This window comes from Etheostoma spectabile, unplaced genomic scaffold (genome assembly GCF_008692095.1).
Source record: "Etheostoma spectabile isolate EspeVRDwgs_2016 unplaced genomic scaffold, UIUC_Espe_1.0 scaffold546, whole genome shotgun sequence".
In the NCBI taxonomy this organism is placed as follows: domain Eukaryota; kingdom Metazoa; phylum Chordata; class Actinopteri; order Perciformes; family Percidae; genus Etheostoma; species Etheostoma spectabile.
The window spans coordinates 16,945-34,640 of NW_022605626.1; the positions used below are offsets into that span (position 1 = coordinate 16,945).

Here is a 17,696-nt window from a genome sequence, read left to right on the forward strand (position 1 = left end):
TGCTAGGCAAATGAAGTCTTCAGTCTATGTCAGCCACAGAATATGTGATGCATCTACCTGTCACTCAAAGCCGTCCACTCCTCAATAAAACAGAACGTTAAGCCTTAAAACTGTTGAAAACTGTTTATTTAACCACTATGTCATTGTAATGGACAGGAAATTGTCAGTAGGGACCAAACTTGTTTTCTAGTACTAAGCTGTGAGCATGGTTGCTTCTGCTGTAAATGTGGGCATTTCAGAATAGAAGTCAATGGTGACTGAATGACTTTTGCAGCCAGAAATCTTTTCAGAAGGGACCAAACCTGTTTTCTAGTACTAAGCTGTGAGCATGGTTGCTTCTGCTGTAAATGTAGGCATTTCAGAACAGAAGTCAATGGTGACTGAATGACTTTTGCAGCCAGCATCAAGCGGCCATTCCAGGAACTGCAGATTGGCCATTGCATTACAGCTGAAAGTACTGCACCATTTGGACAGGCTAATTTGATCATTCTGCTGAACTAGGACAACATTGGATAAATAATTATAACAAGATACTAATAGTTCTCACTTACCTATGTCAACTGGCTTTAATATTCATACACAAGGTAAAGTCTCCCATGAGACTGACAAAAATTGCCAGAGCTGACTATATTTCAAGTCATCCCGGCGGGGTATGGGGTAAAGTTTTCAACCAGCAATAATCACGTCTCAGTAAAACCTCATAGACTATGAAAATGCCGCTGCGAAAGGATGCTTAAAGTCCTCCAACATTAAACTGGACCTGGTTTAGCACTTACAACAGACATGGTCCATCATTTCTCCACCCTCAGGGGGTGTACAGTCATACAGAAGATGCAAGTGATTGGCTTCTTGACCCAAACTGACCTTTCCATGAGGTCACAGCTGTACAAGGACCATAAGCCATATGAAACATGATCTATATGTCTTCAATGAGTTATTGCTAGGCAAATGAAGTCTTCAGTCTATGTCAGCCACAGAATATGTGATGCATCTACCTGTCACTCAAAGCCGTCCACTCCTCAATAAAACAGAACGTTAAGCTGTTGAAAACTGTTTATTTTAACCACTATGTCATTGTAATGGACAGGAAATTTGTCAGTAGGGACCAAACTTGTTTTCTAGTACTAAGCTGTGAGCATGGTTGCTTCTGCTGTAAATGTGGGCATTTCAGAATAGAAGTCAATGGTGACTGAATGACTTTTGCAGCCAGCATCAAGCGGCCATTCCAGGAACTGCAGATTTGGCCATTGCATTACAGCTGAAAGTACTGCACCATTTGGACAGGCTAATTTGATCATTCTGCTGAACTAGGACAACATTGGATAAATACTTATAACAAGATACTAATAGTTCTCACTTACCTATGTCAACTGGCTTTAATATTCATACACAAAGTAAAGTCTCCCATGAGACTGACAAAAATTGCCAGAGCTGACTATATTTCAAGTCATCCCGGCGGGGTATTGGGTAAAGTTTTCAACCAGCAATAATCACGTCTCAGTAAAACCTCATAGACTATGAAAATGCCGCTGCGAAAGGATGACTTAAAGTCCTCCAACATTAAACTGGACCTGGTTTAGCACTCACAACAGACATGGTGCATAATTTCTCCACCCTCAGGGGGTGTACAGTCATACAGAAGATGCAAGTGATTGGCTTCTTGACCCAAACTGACCTTTCCATGAGGTCACAGCTGTACAAGGACCATAAGCCATATGAAACATGATCTATATGTTTTCAATGAGTTATTGCTAGGCAAATGAAGTCTTCAGTCTATGTCAGCCACAGAATATGTGATGCATCTACCTGTCACTCAAAGCCGTCCACTCCTCAATAAAACAGAACGTTAAGCTGTTGAAAACTGTTTATTTTAACCACTATGTCATTGTAATGGACAGGAAATTTGTCAGTAGGGACCAAACTTGTTTTCTAGTACTAAGCTGTGAGCATGGTTGCTTCTGCTGTAAATGTGGGCATTTCAGAATAGAAGTCAATGGTGACTGAATGACTTTTGCAGCCAGAAATCTTTTCAGAAGGGACCAAACCTGTTTTCTAGTACTAAGCTGTGAGCATGGTTGCTTCTGCTGTAAATGTAGGCATTTCAGAACAGAAGTCAATGGTGACTGAATGACTTTTGCAGCCAGCATCAAGCGGCCATTCCAGGAACTGCAGATTGGCCATTGCATTACAGCTGAAAGTACTACACCATTTGGACAGGCTAATTTGATCATTCTGCTGAACTAGGACAACATTGGATAAATACTTATAACAAGATACAAATAGTTCTCACTTACCTATGTCCACTGGCTTTAATATTCATACACAAAGTAAAGTCTCCCATGAGACTGACAAAAATTGCCAGAGCTGACTATATTTCAAGTCATCCCGGCGGGGTATTGGGTAAAGTTTTCAACCAGCAATAATCACGTCTCAGTAAAACCTCATAGACTATGAAAATGCCGCTGCGAAAGGATGCTCCAAACCTCCAACATTAAACTGGACTTGGTTTAGCACTTACAACAGACATGGTCCATCATTTCTCCACCCTCAGGGGGTGTACAGTCATACAGAAGATGCAAGTGATTGGCTTCTTGACCCAAACTGACCTTTCCATGAGGTCACAGCTGTACAAGGACCATAAGCCATATGAAACATGATCTATATGTCTTCAATGAGTTATTGCTAGGCAAATGAAGTCTTCAGTCTATGTCAGCCACAGAATATGTGATGCATCTACCTGTCACTCAAAGCCGTCCACTCCTCAATAAAACAGAACATTAAGCCTTAAAACTGTTGAAAACTGTTTATTTTAACCACTATGTCATTGTAATGGACAGGAAATTTGTCAGTAGGGACCAAACTTGTTTTCTAGTACTAAGCTGTGAGCATTCTTCCTTCTGCTGTAAATGTGGGCATTTCAGAATAGAAGTCAATGGTGACTGAATGACTTTTGCAGCCAGAAATCTTTTCAGAAGGGACCAAACCTGTTTTCTAGTACTAAGCTGTGAGCATGGTTGCTTCTGCTGTAAATGTAGGCATTTCAGAACAGAAGTCAATGGTGACTGAATGACTTTTGCAGCCAGCATCAAGCGGCCATTCCAGGAACTGCAGATCAGGCCATTGCATTACAGCTGAAAGTACTACACCATTTGGACAGGCTAATTTGATCATTCTGCTGAACTAGGACAACATTGGATAAATACTTATAACAAGATACTAATAGTTCTCACTTACCTATGTCAACTGGCTTTAATATTCATACACAAGGTAAAGTCTCCCATGAGACTGACAAAAATTGCCAGAGCTGACTATATTTCAAGTCATCCCGGCGGGGTATTGGGTAAAGTTTTCAACCAGCAATAATCACGTCTCAGTAAAACCTCATAGACTATGAAAATGCCGCTGCGAAAGGATGACTTAAAGTCCTCCAACATTAAACTGGACCTGGTTTAGCACTTACAACAGACATGGTCCATCATTTCTCCACCCTCAGGGGGTGTACAGTCATACAGAAGATGCAAGTGATTGGCTTCTTGACCCAAACTGACCTTTCCATGAGGTCACAGCTGTACAAGGACCATAAGCCATATGAAACATGATCTATATGTTTTCAATGAGTTATTGCTAGGCAAATGAAGTCTTCAGTCTATGTCAGCCACAGAATATGTGATGCATCTACCTGTCACTCAAAGCCGTCCACTCCTCAATAAAACAGAACGTTAAGCTGTTGAAAACTGTTTATTTTAACCACTATGTCATTGTAATGGACAGGAAATTTGTCAGTAGGGACCAAACTTGTTTTCTAGTACTAAGCTGTGAGCATGGTTGCTTCTGCTGTAAATGTGGGCATTTCAGAATAGAAGTCAATGGTGACTGAATGACTTTTGCAGCCAGCATCAAGCGGCCATTCCAGGAACTGCAGATTGGCCATTGCATTACAGCTGAAAGTACTGCACCATTTGGACAGGCTAATTTGATCATTCTGCTGAACTAGGACAACATTTGATAAATACTTATAACAAGATACTAATAGTTCTCACTTACCTATGTCAACAGGCTTTAATATTCATACACAACGTAAAGTCTCCCATGAGACTGACAAAAATTGCCAGAGCTGACTATATTTCAAGTCATCCCGGCGGGGTATTGGGTAAAGTTTTCAACTAGCAATAATCACGTCTCAGTAAAACCTCATAGACTATGAAAATGCCGCTGCGAAAGGATGCCTTAAAGTCCTCCAACATTAAACTGGACCTGGTTTAGCACTCACAACAGACATGGTGCATCATTTCTCCACCCTCAGGGGGTGTACAGTCATACAGAAGATGCAAGTGATTGGCTTCTTGACCCAAACTGACCTTTCCATGAGGTCACAGCTGTACAAGGACCATAAGCCATATGAAACATGATCTATATGTTTTCAATGAGTTATTGCTAGGCAAATGAAGTCTTCAGTCTATGTCAGCCACAGAATATGTGATGCATCTACCTGTCACTCAAAGCCGTCCACTCCTCAATAAAACAGAACGTTAAGCCTTAAAACTGTTGAAAACTGTTTATTTTAACCACTATGTCATTGTAATGGACAGGAAATTTGTCAGTAGGGACCAAACTTGTTTTCTAGTACCAAGCTGTGAGCATGGTTGCTTCTGCTGTAAATGTAGGCATTTCAGAATAGAAGTCAATGGTGACTGAATGACTTTTGCAGCCAGCATCAAGCGGCCATTCCAGGAACTGTAGATTTGGCCATTGAATTACAGCTGAAAGTACTGCACCATTTGGACAGGCTAATTTGATCATTCTGCTGAACTAGGACAACATTGGATAAATACTTATAACAAGATACTAATAGTTCTCACTTACCTATGTCAACTGGCTTTAATTTTCATACAGAAAGTAAAGTCTCCCATGAGACTGACAAAAATTGCCAGAGCTGACTATATTTCAAGTCTTGCCGGCGGGGTATTGGGTAAAGTTTTCAACCAGCAATAATCACGTCTCAGTAAAACCTCATAGACTATGAAAATGCCGCTGCGAAAGGATGACTTAAAGTCCTCCAACATTATACTGGACCTGGTTTAGCACTCACAACATACATGGTGCATAATTTCTCCACCCTCAGGGGGTGTCCAGTCATACAGAAGATGCAAGTGATTGGCTTCTTGACCAAAACTGACCTTTCCATGAGGTCACAGCTGTACAAGGACCATAAGCCATATGAAACATGATCTATATGTTTTCAATGAGTTATTGCTAGGCAAATGAAGTCTTCAGTCTATGTCAGCCACAGAATATGTGATGCATCTACCTGTCACTCAAAGCCGTCCACTCCTCAATAAAACAGAACGTTAAGCCTTAAAACTGTTGAAAACTGTTTATTATAACCACTATGTCATTGTAATGGACAGGAAATTTGTCAGTAGGGACCAAACTTGTTTTCTAGTACCAAGCTGTGAGCATGGTTGCTTCTGCTGTAAATGTAGGCATTTCAGAATAGAAGTCAATGGTGACTGAATGACTTTTGCAGCCAGAAATCTTTTCAGAAGGGACCAAACCTGTTTTCTAGTACTAAGCTGTGAGCATGGTTGCTTCTGCTGTAAATGTGGGCATTTCAGAATAGAAGTCAATGGTGACTGAATGACTTTTGCAGCCAGCATCAAGCGGCCATTCCAGGAACTGCAGATCAGGCCATTGCATTACAGCTGAAAGTACTGCACCATTTGGACAGGCTAATTTGATCATTCTGCTGAACTAGGACAACATTGGATAAATACTTATAACAAGATACTAATAGTTCTCATTTACCTATGTCAACTGGCTTTAATATTCATACACAGAGTAAAGTCTCCCATGAGACTGACAAAAATTGCCAGAGCTGACTATATTTCGAGTCATCCCGGCGGGGTATTGGGTAAAGTTTTCAACCAGCAATAATCACGTCTCAGTAAAACCTCATAGACTATGAAAATGCCGCTGCGAAAGGATGCTACAACCTCCAACATTAAACTGGACTTGGTTTAGCACTTACAACAGACATGGTCCATCATTTCTCCACCCTCAGGGGGTGTACAGTCATACAGAAGATGCAAGTGATTGGCATCTTGACCCAAACTGACCTTTCCATGAGGTCACAGCTGTACAAGGACCATAAGCCATATGAAACATGATCTATATGTCTCCAATGAGTTATTGCTAGGCAAATGAAGTCTTCAGTCTATGTCAGCCACAGAATATGTGATGCATCTACCTGTCACTCAAAGCCGTCCACTCCTCAATAAAACAGAACATTAAGCCTTAAAACTGTTGAAAACTGTTTATTTTAACCACTATGTCATTGTAATGGACAGGAAATTTGTCAGTAGGGACCAAACTTGTTTTCTAGTACTAAGCTGTGAGCATGGTTGCTTCTGCTGTAAATGTGGGCATTTCAGAATAGAAGTCAATGGTTACTGAATGACTTTTGCAGCCAGCATCAAGCGGCCATTCCAGGAACTGCAGATTTTGCCATTGCATTACAGCTGAAAGTACTGCACCATTTGGACAGGCTAATTTGATCATTCTGCTGAACTAGGACAACATTGGATAAATACTTATAACAAGATACTAATAGTTCTCACTTACCTATGTCAACTGGCTTTAATATTCATACACAAGGTAAAGTCTCCCATGAGACTGACAAAAATTGCCAGAGCTGACTATATTTCAAGTCATCCCGGCGGGGTATTGGGTAAAGTTTTCAACCAGCAATAATCACGTCTCAGTAAAACCTCATAGACTATGAAAATGCCGCTGCGAAAGGATGCTACAAACTCCTCCAACATTAAACTGGACTTGGTTTAGCACTTACAACAGACATGGTCCATCATTTCTCCACCCTCAGGGGGTGTACAGTCATACAGAAGATGCAAGTGATTGGCATCTTGACCCAAACTGACCTTTCCATGAGGTCACAGCTGTACAAGGACCATAAGCCATATGAAACATGATCTATATGTCTTCAATGAGTTATTGCTAGGCAAATGAAGTCTTCAGTCTATGTCAGCCACAGAATATGTGATGCATCTACCTGTCACTCAAAGCCGTCCACTCCTCAATAAAACAGAACATTAAGCCTTAAAACTGTTGAAAACTGTTTATTTTAACCACTATGTCATTGTAATGGACAGGAAATTTGTCAGTAGGGACCAAACTTGTTTTCTAGTACTAAGCTGTGAGCATGGTTGCTTCTGCTGTAAATGTGGGCATTTCTGAATAAAAGTCAATGGTGACTGAATGACTTTTGCAGCCAGAAATCTTTTCAGAAGGGACCAAACCTGTTTTCTAGTACTAAGCTGTGAGCATGGTTGCTTCTGCTGTAAATGTGGGCATTTCAGAATAGAAGTCAATGGTTACTGAATGACTTTTGCAGCCAGCATCAAGCGGCCATTCCAGGAACTGCAGATTTTGCCATTGCATTACAGCTGAAAGTACTGCACCATTTGGACAGGCTAATTTGATCATTCTGCTGAACTAGGACAACATTGGATAAATAATTATAACAAGATACTAATAGTTCTCACTTACCTATGTCAACTGGCTTTAATATTCATACACAAGGTAAAGTCTCCCATGAGACTGACAAAAATTGCCAGAGCTGACTATATTTCAAGTCATCCCGGCGGGGTATTGGGTAAAGTTTTCAACTAGCAATAATCACGTCTCAGTAAAACCTCATAGACTATGAAAATGCCGCTGCGAAAGGATGACTTAAAGTCCTCCAACATTAAACTGGAATTGGTTTAGCACTTACAACAGACATGGTGCATCATTTCTCCACCCTCAGGGGGTGTACAGTCATACAGAAGATGCAAGTGATTGGCTTCTTGACCCAAACTGACCTTTCCATGAGGTCACAGCTGTACAAGGACCATAAGCCATATGAAACATGATCTATATGTCTTCAATGAGTTATTGCTAGGCAAATGAAGTCTTCAGTCTATGTCAGCCACAGAATATGTGATGCATCTACCTGTCACTCAAAGCCGTCCACTCCTCAATAAAACAGAACATTAAGCCTTAAAACTGTTGAAAACTGTTTATTTTAACCACTATGTCATTGTAATGGACAGGAAATTTGTCAGTAGGGACCAAACTTGTTTTCTAGTACTAAGCTGTGAGCATTCTTCCTTCTGCTGTAAATGTGGGCATTTCAGAATAGAAGTCAATGGTGACTGAATGACTTTTTCAGCCAGAATTTTTTCAGTAGGGACCAAACCTGTTTTCTAGTACTAAGCTGTGAGCATGGTTGCTTCTGCTGTAAATGTTGGCATTTCAGAACAGAAGTCAATAATGACTGAATGACTTTTGCAGCCAGCATCAAGCGGCCATTCCAGGAACTGCAGATCAGGCCATTGCATTACAGCTGAAAGTACTACACCATTTGGACAGGCTAATTTGATCATTCTGCTGAACTAGGACAACATTGGATAAATAATTATAACAAGATACTAATAGTTCTCACTTACCTATGTCAACTGGCTTTAATATTCATACACAAGGTAAAGTCTCCCATGAGACTGACAAAAATTGCCAGAGGTGACTATATTTCAAGTCATCCCGGCGGGGTATTGGGTAAAGTTTTCAACCAGCAATAATCACGTCTCAGTAAAACCTCATAGACTATGAAAATGCCGCTGTGAAAGGATGCCCTAAAGTCCTCCAACATTAAACTGGACCTGGTTTAGCACTCACAACAGACATGGTCCATCATTTCTCCACCCTCAGGGGGTGTACAGTCATACAGAAGATGCAAGTGATTGGCTTCTTGACCCAAACTGACCTTTCCATGAGGTCACAGCTGTACAAGGACCATAAGCCATATGAAACATGATCTATATGTCTTCAATGAGTTATTGCTAGGCAAATGAAGTCTTCAGTCTATGTCAGCCACAGAATATGTGATGCATCTACCTGTCACTCAAAGCCGTCCACTCCTCAATAAAACAGAACGTTAAGCTGTTGAAAACTGTTTATTTTAACCACTATGTCATTGTAATGGACAGGAAATTTGTCAGTAGGGACCAAACTTGTTTTCTAGTACTAAGCTGTGAGCATGGTTGCTTCTGCTGTAAATGTGGGCATTTCAGAATAGAAGTCAATGGTGACTGAATGACTTTTGCAGCCAGCATCAAGCGGCCATTCCAGGAACTGCAGATTTGGCCATTGCATTACAGCTGAAAGTACTGCACCATTTGGACAGGCTAATTTGATCATTCTGCTGAACTAGGACAACATTGGATAAATACTTATAACAAGATACTAATAGTTCTCACTTACCTATGTCAACTGGCTTTAATTTTCATACACAAAGTAAAGTCTCCCATGAGACTGACAAAATTGCCAGAGCTGACTATATTTCAAGTCTTGCCGGCGGGGTATTGGGTAAAGTTTTCAACCAGCAATAATCACGTCTCAGTAAAACCTCATAGACTATGAAAATGCCGCTGCGAAAGGATGACTTAAAGTCCTCCAACATTATACTGGACCTGGTTTAGCACTCACAACAGACATGGTGCATAATTTCTCCACCCTCAGGGGGTGTACAGTCATACAGAAGATGCAAGTGATTGGCTTCTTGACCAAAACTGACCTTTCCATGAGGTCACAGCTGTACAAGGACCATAAGCCATATGAAACATGATCTATATGTTTTCAATGAGTTATTGCTAGGCAAATGAAGTCTTCAGTCTATGTCAGCCACAGAATATGTGATGCATCTACCTGTCACTCAAAGCCGTCCACTCCTCAATAAAACAGAACGTTAAGCCTTAAAACTGTTGAAAACTGTTTATTTTAACCACTATGTCATTGTAATGGACAGGAAATTTGTCAGTAGGGACCAAACTTGTTTCTAGTACTAAGCTGTGAGCATGGTTGCTTCTGCTGTAAATGTGGGCATTTCAGAATAGAAGTCAATGGTGACTGAATGACTTTTGCAGCCAGAAATCTTTTCAGAAGGGACCAAACCTGTTTTCTAGTACTAAGCTGTGAGCATGGTTGCTTCTGCTGTAAATGTAGGCATTTCAGAACAGAAGTCAATGGTGACTGAATGACTTTTGCAGCCAGCATCAAGCGGCCATTCCAGGAACTGCAGATTTGGCCATTGCATTACAGCTGAAAGTACTGCACCATTTGGACAGGCTAATTTGATCATTCTGCTGAACTAGGACAACATTGGATAAATAATTATTACAAGATACTAATAATTCTCACTTACCTATGTCAACTGGCTTTAATATTCATACACAAGGTAAAGTCTCCCATGAGACTGACAAAAATTGCCAGAGCTGACTATATTTCAAGTCATCCCGGCGGGGTATTGGGTAAAGTTTTCAACCAGCAATAATCACGTCTCAGTAGAACCTCATAGACTATGAAAATGCCGCTGCGAAAGGATGCTCCAAACTCCTCCAACATTAAACTGGACCTGGTTTAGCACTTACAACAGACATGGTCCATCATTTCTCCACCCTCAGGGGGTGTACAGTCATACAGAAGATGCAAGTGATTGGCTTCTTGACCAAAACTGACCTTTCCATGAGGTCACAGCTGTACAAGGACCATAAGCCATATGAAACATGATCTATATGTCTTCAATGAGTTATTGCTAGGCAAATGAAGTCTTCAGTCTATGTCAGCCACAGAATATGTGATGCATCTACCTGTCACTCAAAGCCGTCCACTCCTCAATAAAACAGAACGTTAAGCTGTTGAAAACTGTTTATTTTAACCACTATGTCATTGTAATGGACAGGAAATTTGTCAGTAGGGACCAAACTTGTTTTCTAGTACTAAGCTGTGAGCATGGTTGCTTCTGCTGTAAATGTGGGCATTTCAGAATAGAAGTCAATGGTGACTGAATGACTTTTGCAGCCAGCATCAAGCGGCCATTCCAGGAACTGCAGATTTGGCCATTGAATTACAGCTGAAAGTACTGCACCATTTGGACAGGCTAATTTGATCATTCTGCTGAACTAGGACAACATTGGATAAATACTTATAACAAGATACTAATAGTTCTCACTTACCTATGTCAACTGGCTTTAATTTTCATACAGAAAGTAAAGTCTCCCATGAGACTGACAAAAATTGCCAGAGCTGACTATATTTCAAGTCTTGCCGGCGGGGTATTGGGTAAAGTTTTCAACCAGCAATAATCACGTCTCAGTAAAACCTCATAGACTATGAAAATGCCGCTGCGAAAGGATGACTTAAAGTCCTCCAACATTATACTGGACCTGGTTTAGCACTCACAACAGACATGGTGCATAATTTCTCCACCCTCAGGGGGTGTACAGTCATACAGAAGATGCAAGTGATTGGCTTCTTGACCAAAACTGACCTTTCCATGAGGTCACAGCTGTACAAGGACCATAAGCCATATGAAACATGATCTATATGTTTTCAATGAGTTATTGCTAGGCAAATGAAGTCTTCAGTCTATGTCAGCCACAGAATATGTGATGCATCTACCTGTCACTCAAAGCCGTCCACTCCTCAATAAAACAGAACGTTAAGCTGTTGAAAACTGTTTATTTTAACCACTATGTCATTGTAATGGACAGGAAATTTGTCAGTAGGGACCAAACTTGTTTTCTAGTACCAAGCTGTGAGCATGGTTGCTTCTGCTGTAAATGTAGGCATTTCAGAATAGAAGTCAATGGTGACTGAATGACTTTTGCAGCCAGAAATCTTTTCAGAAGGGACCAAACCTGTTTTCTAGTACTAAGCTGTGAGCATGGTTGCTTCTGCTGTAAATGTAGGCATTTCAGAACAGAAGTCAATGGTGACTGAATGACTTTTGCAGCCAGCATCAAGCGGCCATTCCAGGAACTGCAGATTTGGCCATTGCATTACAGCTGAAAGTACTACACCATTTGGACAGGCTAATTTGATCATTCTGCTGAACTAGGACAACATTGGATAAATACTTATAACAATATACAAATAGTTCTCACTTACCTATGTCCACTGGCTTTAATATTCATACACAAAGTTAAGTCTCCCATGAGACTGACAAAAATTGCCAGAGCTGACTATATTTCAAGTCATCCCGGCGGGGTATTGGGTAAAGTTTTCAACCAGCAATAATCACGTCTCAGTAAAACCTCATAGACTATGAAAATGCCGCTGCGAAAGGATGACTTAAAGTCCTCCAACATTAAACTGGACCTGGTTTAGCACTCACAACAGACATGGTCCATCATTTCTCCACCCTCAGGGGGTGTACAGTCATACAGAAGATGCAAGTGATTGGCTTCTTGACCCAAACTGACCTTTCCATGAGGTCACAGCTGTACAAGGACCATAAGCCATATGAAACATGATCTATATGTCTTCAATGAGTTATTGCTAGGCAAATGAAGTCTTCAGTCTATGTCAGCCACAGAATATGTGATGCATCTACCTGTCACTCAAAGCCGTCCACTCCTCAATAAAACAGAAATTAAAACTGTTGAAAACTGTTTATTTTAACCACTATGTCATTGTAATGGACAGGAAATTTGTCAGTAGGGACCAAACTTGTTTTCTAGTACTAAGCTGTGAGCATGGTTGCTTCTGCTGTAAATGTGGGCATTTCAGAATAGAAGTCAATGGTGACTGAATGACTTTTGCAGCCAGCATCAAGCGGCCATTCCAGGAACTGCAGATCAGGCCATTGCATTACAGCTGAAAGTACTGCACCATTTGGACAGGCTAATTTGATCATTCTGCTGAACTAGGACAACATTGGATAAATACTTATAACAAGATACTAATAGTTCTCATTTACCTATGTCAACTGGCTTTAATATTCATACACAGAGTAAAGTCTCCCATGAGACTGACAAAAATTGCCAGAGCTGACTATATTTCGAGTCATCCCGGCGGGGTATTGGGTAAAGTTTTCAACCAGCAATAATCACGTCTCAGTAAAACCTCATAGACTATGAAAATGCCGCTGCGAAAGGATGCTAAACCTCCAACATTAAACTGGACCTGGTTTAGCACTTACAACAGACATGGTCCATCATTTCTCCACCCTCAGGGGGTGTACAGTCATACAGAAGATGCAAGTGATTGGCTTCTTGACCCAAACTGACCTTTCCATGAGGTCACAGCTGTACAAGGACCATAAGCCATATGAAACATGATCTATATGTCTTCAATGAGTTATTGCTAGGCAAATGAAGTCTTCAGTCTATGTCAGCCACAGAATATGTGATGCATCTACCTGTCACTCAAAGCCGTCCACTCCTCAATAAAACAGAACATTAAGCTTAAAACTGTTGAAAACTGTTTATTTTAACCACTATGTCATTGTAATGGACAGGAAATTTGTCAGTAGGGACCAAACTTGTTTTCTAGTACTAAGCTGTGAGCATGGTTGCTTCTGCTGTAAATGTGGGCATTTCTGAATAAAAGCCAATGGGACTGAATGACTTTGCAGCCAGAAATCTTTCAGAAGGGACCAAACCTTTTTCTAGTACTAAGCTGTGAGCATGGTTGCTTCTGCTGTAAATGTGGGCATTTCAGAATAGAAGTCAATGGTTACTGAATGACTTTTGCAGCCAGCATCAAGCGGCCATTCCAGGAACTGCAGATTTTGCCATTGCATTACAGCTGAAAGTACTGCACCATTTGGACAGGCTAATTTGATCATTCTGCTGAACTAGGACAACATTGGATAAATACTTATAACAAGATACTAATAGTTCTCACTTACCTATGTCAACTGGCTTTAATATTCATACACAAGGTAAAGTCTCCCATGAGACTGACAAAAATTGCCAGAGCTGACTATATTTCAAGTCATCCCGGCGGGGTATTGGGTAAAGTTTTCAACCAGCAATAATCACGTCTCAGTAAAACCTCATAGACTATGAAAATGCCGCTGCGAAAGGATGCTACAAACTCCTCCAACATTAAACTGGACTTGGTTTAGCACTTACAACAGACATGGTCCATCATTTCTCCACCCTCAGGGGGTGTACAGTCATACAGAAGATGCAAGTGATTGGCATCTTGACCCAAACTGACCTTTCCATGAGGTCACAGCTGTACAAGGACCATAAGCCATATGAAACATGATCTATATGTCTCCAATGAGTTATTGCTAGGCAAATGAAGTCTTCAGTCTATGTCAGCCACAGAATATGTGATGCATCTACCTGTCACTCAAAGCCGTCCACTCCTCAATAAAACAGAACATTAAGCCTTAAAACTGTTGAAAACTGTTTATTTTAACCACTATGTCATTGTAATGGACAGGAAATTTGTCAGTAGGGACTAAACTTGTTTTCTAGTACTAAGCTGTGAGCATGGTTGCTTCTGCTGTAAATGTGGGCATTTCTGAATAAAAGCCAATGGTGACTGAATGACTTTTGCAGCCAGAAATCTTTTCAGAAGGGACCAAACCTGTTTTCTAGTACTAAGCTGTGAGCATGGTTGCTTCTGCTGTAAATGTGGGCATTTCAGAATAGAAGTCAATGGTTACTGAATGACTTTTGCAGCCAGCATCAAGCGGCCATTCCAGGAACTGCAGATTTGGCCATTGCATTACAGCTGAAAGTACTACACCATTTGGACAGGCTAATTTGATCATTCTGCTGAACTAGGACAACATTGGATAAATAATTATAACAAGATACTAATAATTCTCACTTACCTATGCCAACTGGCTTTAATATTCATACACAAGGTAAAGTCTCCCATGAGACTGACAAAAATTGCCAGAGCTGACTATATTTCAAGTCTTGCCGGCGGGGTATTGGGTAAAGTTTTCAACCAGCAATAATCACGTCTCAGTATAACCTCATAGACTATGAAAATGCCGTGGCGAAAGGATGACTTGAAGTTCTCCAACATTATACTGGATCTGGTTTAGCACTCACAACAGACATGGTGCATAATTTCTCCACCCTCAGGGGGTGTACAGTCATACAGAAGATGCAAGTGATTGGCTTCTTGACCCAAACTGACCTTTCCATGAGGTCACAGCTGTACAAGGACCATAAGCCATATGAAACATGATCTATATGTTTTCAATGAGTTATTGCTAGGCAAATGAAGTCTTCAGTCTATGTCAGCCACAGAATATGTGATGCATCTACCTGTCACTCAAAGCCGTCCACTCCTCAATAAAACAGAACGTTAAGCCTTAAAACTGTTGAAAACTGTTTATTTTAACCACTATGTCATTGTGATGGACAGGAAATTTGTCAGTAGGGACAAAACTTGTTTTCTAGTGCTAAGCTGTGAGCATGGTTGCTTCTGCTGTAAATGTGGGCATTTCAGAATAGAAGTCAATGGTGACTGAATGACTTTTGCAGCCAGAATTTTTTTAAGTATTGACCAAACCTGTTTTCTAGTACCAAGCTGTGAGCATGGTTGCTTCTGCTGTAAATGTAGGCATTTCAGAACAGAAGTCAATGGTGACTGAATGACTTTTGCAGCCAGAAATCTTTTCAGAAGGGACCAAACCTGTTTTCTAGTACTAAGCTGTGAGCATGGTTGCTTCTGCTGTAAATGTGGGCATTTCAGAACAGAAGTCAATGGTGACTGAATGACTTTTGCAGCCAGCATCAAGCGGCCATTCCAGGAACTGCAGATTTGGCCATTGCATTACAGCTGAAAGTACTGCACCATTTGGACAGGGTAATTTGATCATTCTGCTGAACTAGGACAACATTGGATAAATAATTATAACAAGATACTAATAATTCTCACTTACCTATGTCAACTGGTTTTAATACTCATACACAAGGTAAAGTCTCCCATGAGACTGACAAAAATTGCCAGAGCTGACTATATTTCAAGTCATCCCGGCGGGGTATTGGGTAAAGTTTTCAACTAGCAATAATCACGTCTCAGTAAAACCTCATAGACTATGAAAATGCCGCTGCGAAAGGATGCTCCAAACTCCTCCAACATTAAACTGGAATTGGTTTAGCACTTACAACAGACATGGTGCATCATTTCTCCACCCTCAGGGGGTGTACAGTCATACAGAAGATGCAAGTGATTGGCTTCTTGACCCAAACTGACCTTTCCATGAGGTCACAGCTGTACAAGGACCATAAGCCATATGAAACATGATCTATATGTCTTCAATGAGTTATTGCTAGGCAAATGAAGTCTTCAGTCTATGTCAGCCACAGAATATGTGATGCATCTACCTGTCACTCAAAGCCGTCCACTCCTCAATAAAACAGAACATTAAGCCTTAAAACTGTTGAAAACTGTTTATTTTAACCACTATGTCATTGTAATGGACAGGAAATTTGTCAGTAGGGACCAAACTTGTTTTCTAGTACTAAGCTGTGAGCATTCTTCCTTCTGCTGTAAATGTGGGCATTTCAGAATAGAAGTCAATGGTGACTGAATGACTTTTTCAGCCAGAATTTTTTCAGTAGGGACCAAACCTGTTTTCTAGTACTAAGCTGTGAGCATGGTTGCTTCTGCTGTAAATGTAGGCATTTCAGAACAGAAGTCAATAATGACTGAATGACTTTTGCAGCCAGCATCAAGCGGCCATTCCAGGAACTGCAGATCAGGCCATTGCATTACAGCTGAAAGTACTACACCATTTGGACAGGCTAATTTGATCATTCTGCTGAACTAGGACAACATTGGATAAATACTTATAACAAGATACTAATAGTTCTCACTTACCTATGTCAACTGGCTTTAATATTCATACACAAGGTAAAGTCTCCCATGAGACTGACAAAAATTGCCAGAGCTGACTATATTTCAAGTCATCCCGGCGGGGTATTGGGTAAAGTTTTCAACCAGCAATAATCACGTCTCAGTAAAACCTCATAGACTATGAAAATGCCGCTGCGAAAGGTTGACTTAAAGTCCTCCAACATTAAACTGGACCTGGTTTAGCACTCACAACAGACATGGTGTTACACAGGATTACACCAGGTTTTGGATTGGCCCCAGATTGGCGACACAGACAACACCCATCTTGGTCCCAGCTTTAAATCCTATGTGGGGCCCACATGGGGAAAGTATGAGCTGAAATATGGGTTGCAAGTGGGATTATCCGCGGGTTCCATGGCCCCAAGACAATTGCCCATGTGGGTTTAAGGCAGGATTAAACCAGGGTTTAGATGGGCCCCAGCCAGGCAAGACATGCTTTAAAAAATCCTAATTGAGTATTCAGTACAATTTGAATAAACAACCATCCTAGAGCTCCAACAATAAATAAAAGAAAAAACAATTATTAATCACCAACCAGTTTGAGTCAGGCTCTTAAAAAATATCCACATTCTCTGATTTCAACTTTTTATTTAGAAATATTTTGTTGGTAACAGAAAAAAAGTATCAACATTCATTGGTAAGGAAAATAATTGTTCCAAAAAACAATGTAACAGCGTGTCAACATTTTTTAATATTTGATTAAAATATTGATGAATTAATGATTAATATTTTCACAGTTTAACTGTACTTATACCTGACTACAACTGTTCTGCACTCACTCATGTTTCACCACTGCTCAGTATTGTTTAATTTGGCACTGGCTGTCTGGATGCCCTTGGTCCTCCTCTGTCTCTTGCCCCAGTGAACCAGTGCCCTCTCTGCCTCCTGCTTGTTCACCTGTGCCGTCAATGAATTCTTCTTAAGAGCCTCTGTAAAACAAATTTGGTTGACAGTATGAGTTAACATTA

General features: G+C 40.6%; 19 non-coding genes across 19 annotated transcripts; all 19 read right to left on the reverse strand.

Moving 5' to 3' along the window:
- Positions 1-590: 590 nt before the first annotated feature.
- On the reverse strand, positions 591-731 carry LOC116686905 (U4 spliceosomal RNA). The gene has a single exon (XR_004331409.1). It is a non-coding gene; the product is annotated as a U4 spliceosomal RNA (small nuclear RNA).
- A 669-nt stretch (positions 732-1,400) lies between these two features.
- On the reverse strand, positions 1,401-1,541 carry LOC116686889 (U4 spliceosomal RNA). Its single transcript, XR_004331394.1, has one exon. It is a non-coding gene; the product is annotated as a U4 spliceosomal RNA (small nuclear RNA).
- Positions 1,542-2,333: 792 nt separating this feature from the next.
- LOC116686890 (U4 spliceosomal RNA) lies at positions 2,334-2,474 on the reverse strand. The gene has a single exon (XR_004331395.1). It is a non-coding gene; the product is annotated as a U4 spliceosomal RNA (small nuclear RNA).
- Positions 2,475-3,273: 799 nt separating this feature from the next.
- On the reverse strand, positions 3,274-3,414 carry LOC116686891 (U4 spliceosomal RNA). Its single transcript, XR_004331396.1, has one exon. It is a non-coding gene; the product is annotated as a U4 spliceosomal RNA (small nuclear RNA).
- A 669-nt stretch (positions 3,415-4,083) lies between these two features.
- On the reverse strand, positions 4,084-4,224 carry LOC116686887 (U4 spliceosomal RNA). The gene has a single exon (XR_004331392.1). It is a non-coding gene; the product is annotated as a U4 spliceosomal RNA (small nuclear RNA).
- A 678-nt stretch (positions 4,225-4,902) lies between these two features.
- LOC116686911 (U4 spliceosomal RNA) lies at positions 4,903-5,043 on the reverse strand. The gene has a single exon (XR_004331415.1). It is a non-coding gene; the product is annotated as a U4 spliceosomal RNA (small nuclear RNA).
- An 801-nt stretch (positions 5,044-5,844) lies between these two features.
- Positions 5,845-5,985, reverse strand: LOC116686897 (U4 spliceosomal RNA). The gene has a single exon (XR_004331402.1). It is a non-coding gene; the product is annotated as a U4 spliceosomal RNA (small nuclear RNA).
- Positions 5,986-6,660: 675 nt separating this feature from the next.
- On the reverse strand, positions 6,661-6,801 carry LOC116686892 (U4 spliceosomal RNA). The gene has a single exon (XR_004331397.1). It is a non-coding gene; the product is annotated as a U4 spliceosomal RNA (small nuclear RNA).
- Positions 6,802-7,602: 801 nt separating this feature from the next.
- LOC116686898 (U4 spliceosomal RNA) lies at positions 7,603-7,743 on the reverse strand. Its single transcript, XR_004331403.1, has one exon. It is a non-coding gene; the product is annotated as a U4 spliceosomal RNA (small nuclear RNA).
- An 800-nt stretch (positions 7,744-8,543) lies between these two features.
- Positions 8,544-8,684, reverse strand: LOC116686907 (U4 spliceosomal RNA). Its single transcript, XR_004331411.1, has one exon. It is a non-coding gene; the product is annotated as a U4 spliceosomal RNA (small nuclear RNA).
- Positions 8,685-9,354: 670 nt separating this feature from the next.
- Positions 9,355-9,494, reverse strand: LOC116686923 (U4 spliceosomal RNA). Its single transcript, XR_004331426.1, has one exon. It is a non-coding gene; the product is annotated as a U4 spliceosomal RNA (small nuclear RNA).
- Positions 9,495-10,294: 800 nt separating this feature from the next.
- LOC116686900 (U4 spliceosomal RNA) lies at positions 10,295-10,435 on the reverse strand. The gene has a single exon (XR_004331405.1). It is a non-coding gene; the product is annotated as a U4 spliceosomal RNA (small nuclear RNA).
- Positions 10,436-11,105: 670 nt separating this feature from the next.
- LOC116686912 (U4 spliceosomal RNA) lies at positions 11,106-11,246 on the reverse strand. Its single transcript, XR_004331416.1, has one exon. It is a non-coding gene; the product is annotated as a U4 spliceosomal RNA (small nuclear RNA).
- A 793-nt stretch (positions 11,247-12,039) lies between these two features.
- LOC116686893 (U4 spliceosomal RNA) lies at positions 12,040-12,180 on the reverse strand. The gene has a single exon (XR_004331398.1). It is a non-coding gene; the product is annotated as a U4 spliceosomal RNA (small nuclear RNA).
- A 670-nt stretch (positions 12,181-12,850) lies between these two features.
- LOC116686899 (U4 spliceosomal RNA) lies at positions 12,851-12,991 on the reverse strand. Its single transcript, XR_004331404.1, has one exon. It is a non-coding gene; the product is annotated as a U4 spliceosomal RNA (small nuclear RNA).
- Positions 12,992-13,783: 792 nt separating this feature from the next.
- On the reverse strand, positions 13,784-13,924 carry LOC116686894 (U4 spliceosomal RNA). Its single transcript, XR_004331399.1, has one exon. It is a non-coding gene; the product is annotated as a U4 spliceosomal RNA (small nuclear RNA).
- Positions 13,925-14,725: 801 nt separating this feature from the next.
- LOC116686917 (U4 spliceosomal RNA) lies at positions 14,726-14,866 on the reverse strand. The gene has a single exon (XR_004331421.1). It is a non-coding gene; the product is annotated as a U4 spliceosomal RNA (small nuclear RNA).
- Positions 14,867-15,790: 924 nt separating this feature from the next.
- LOC116686910 (U4 spliceosomal RNA) lies at positions 15,791-15,931 on the reverse strand. The gene has a single exon (XR_004331414.1). It is a non-coding gene; the product is annotated as a U4 spliceosomal RNA (small nuclear RNA).
- Positions 15,932-16,731: 800 nt separating this feature from the next.
- LOC116686903 (U4 spliceosomal RNA) lies at positions 16,732-16,872 on the reverse strand. Its single transcript, XR_004331407.1, has one exon. It is a non-coding gene; the product is annotated as a U4 spliceosomal RNA (small nuclear RNA).
- Between the last annotated feature and the right edge of the window lie 824 nt (positions 16,873-17,696).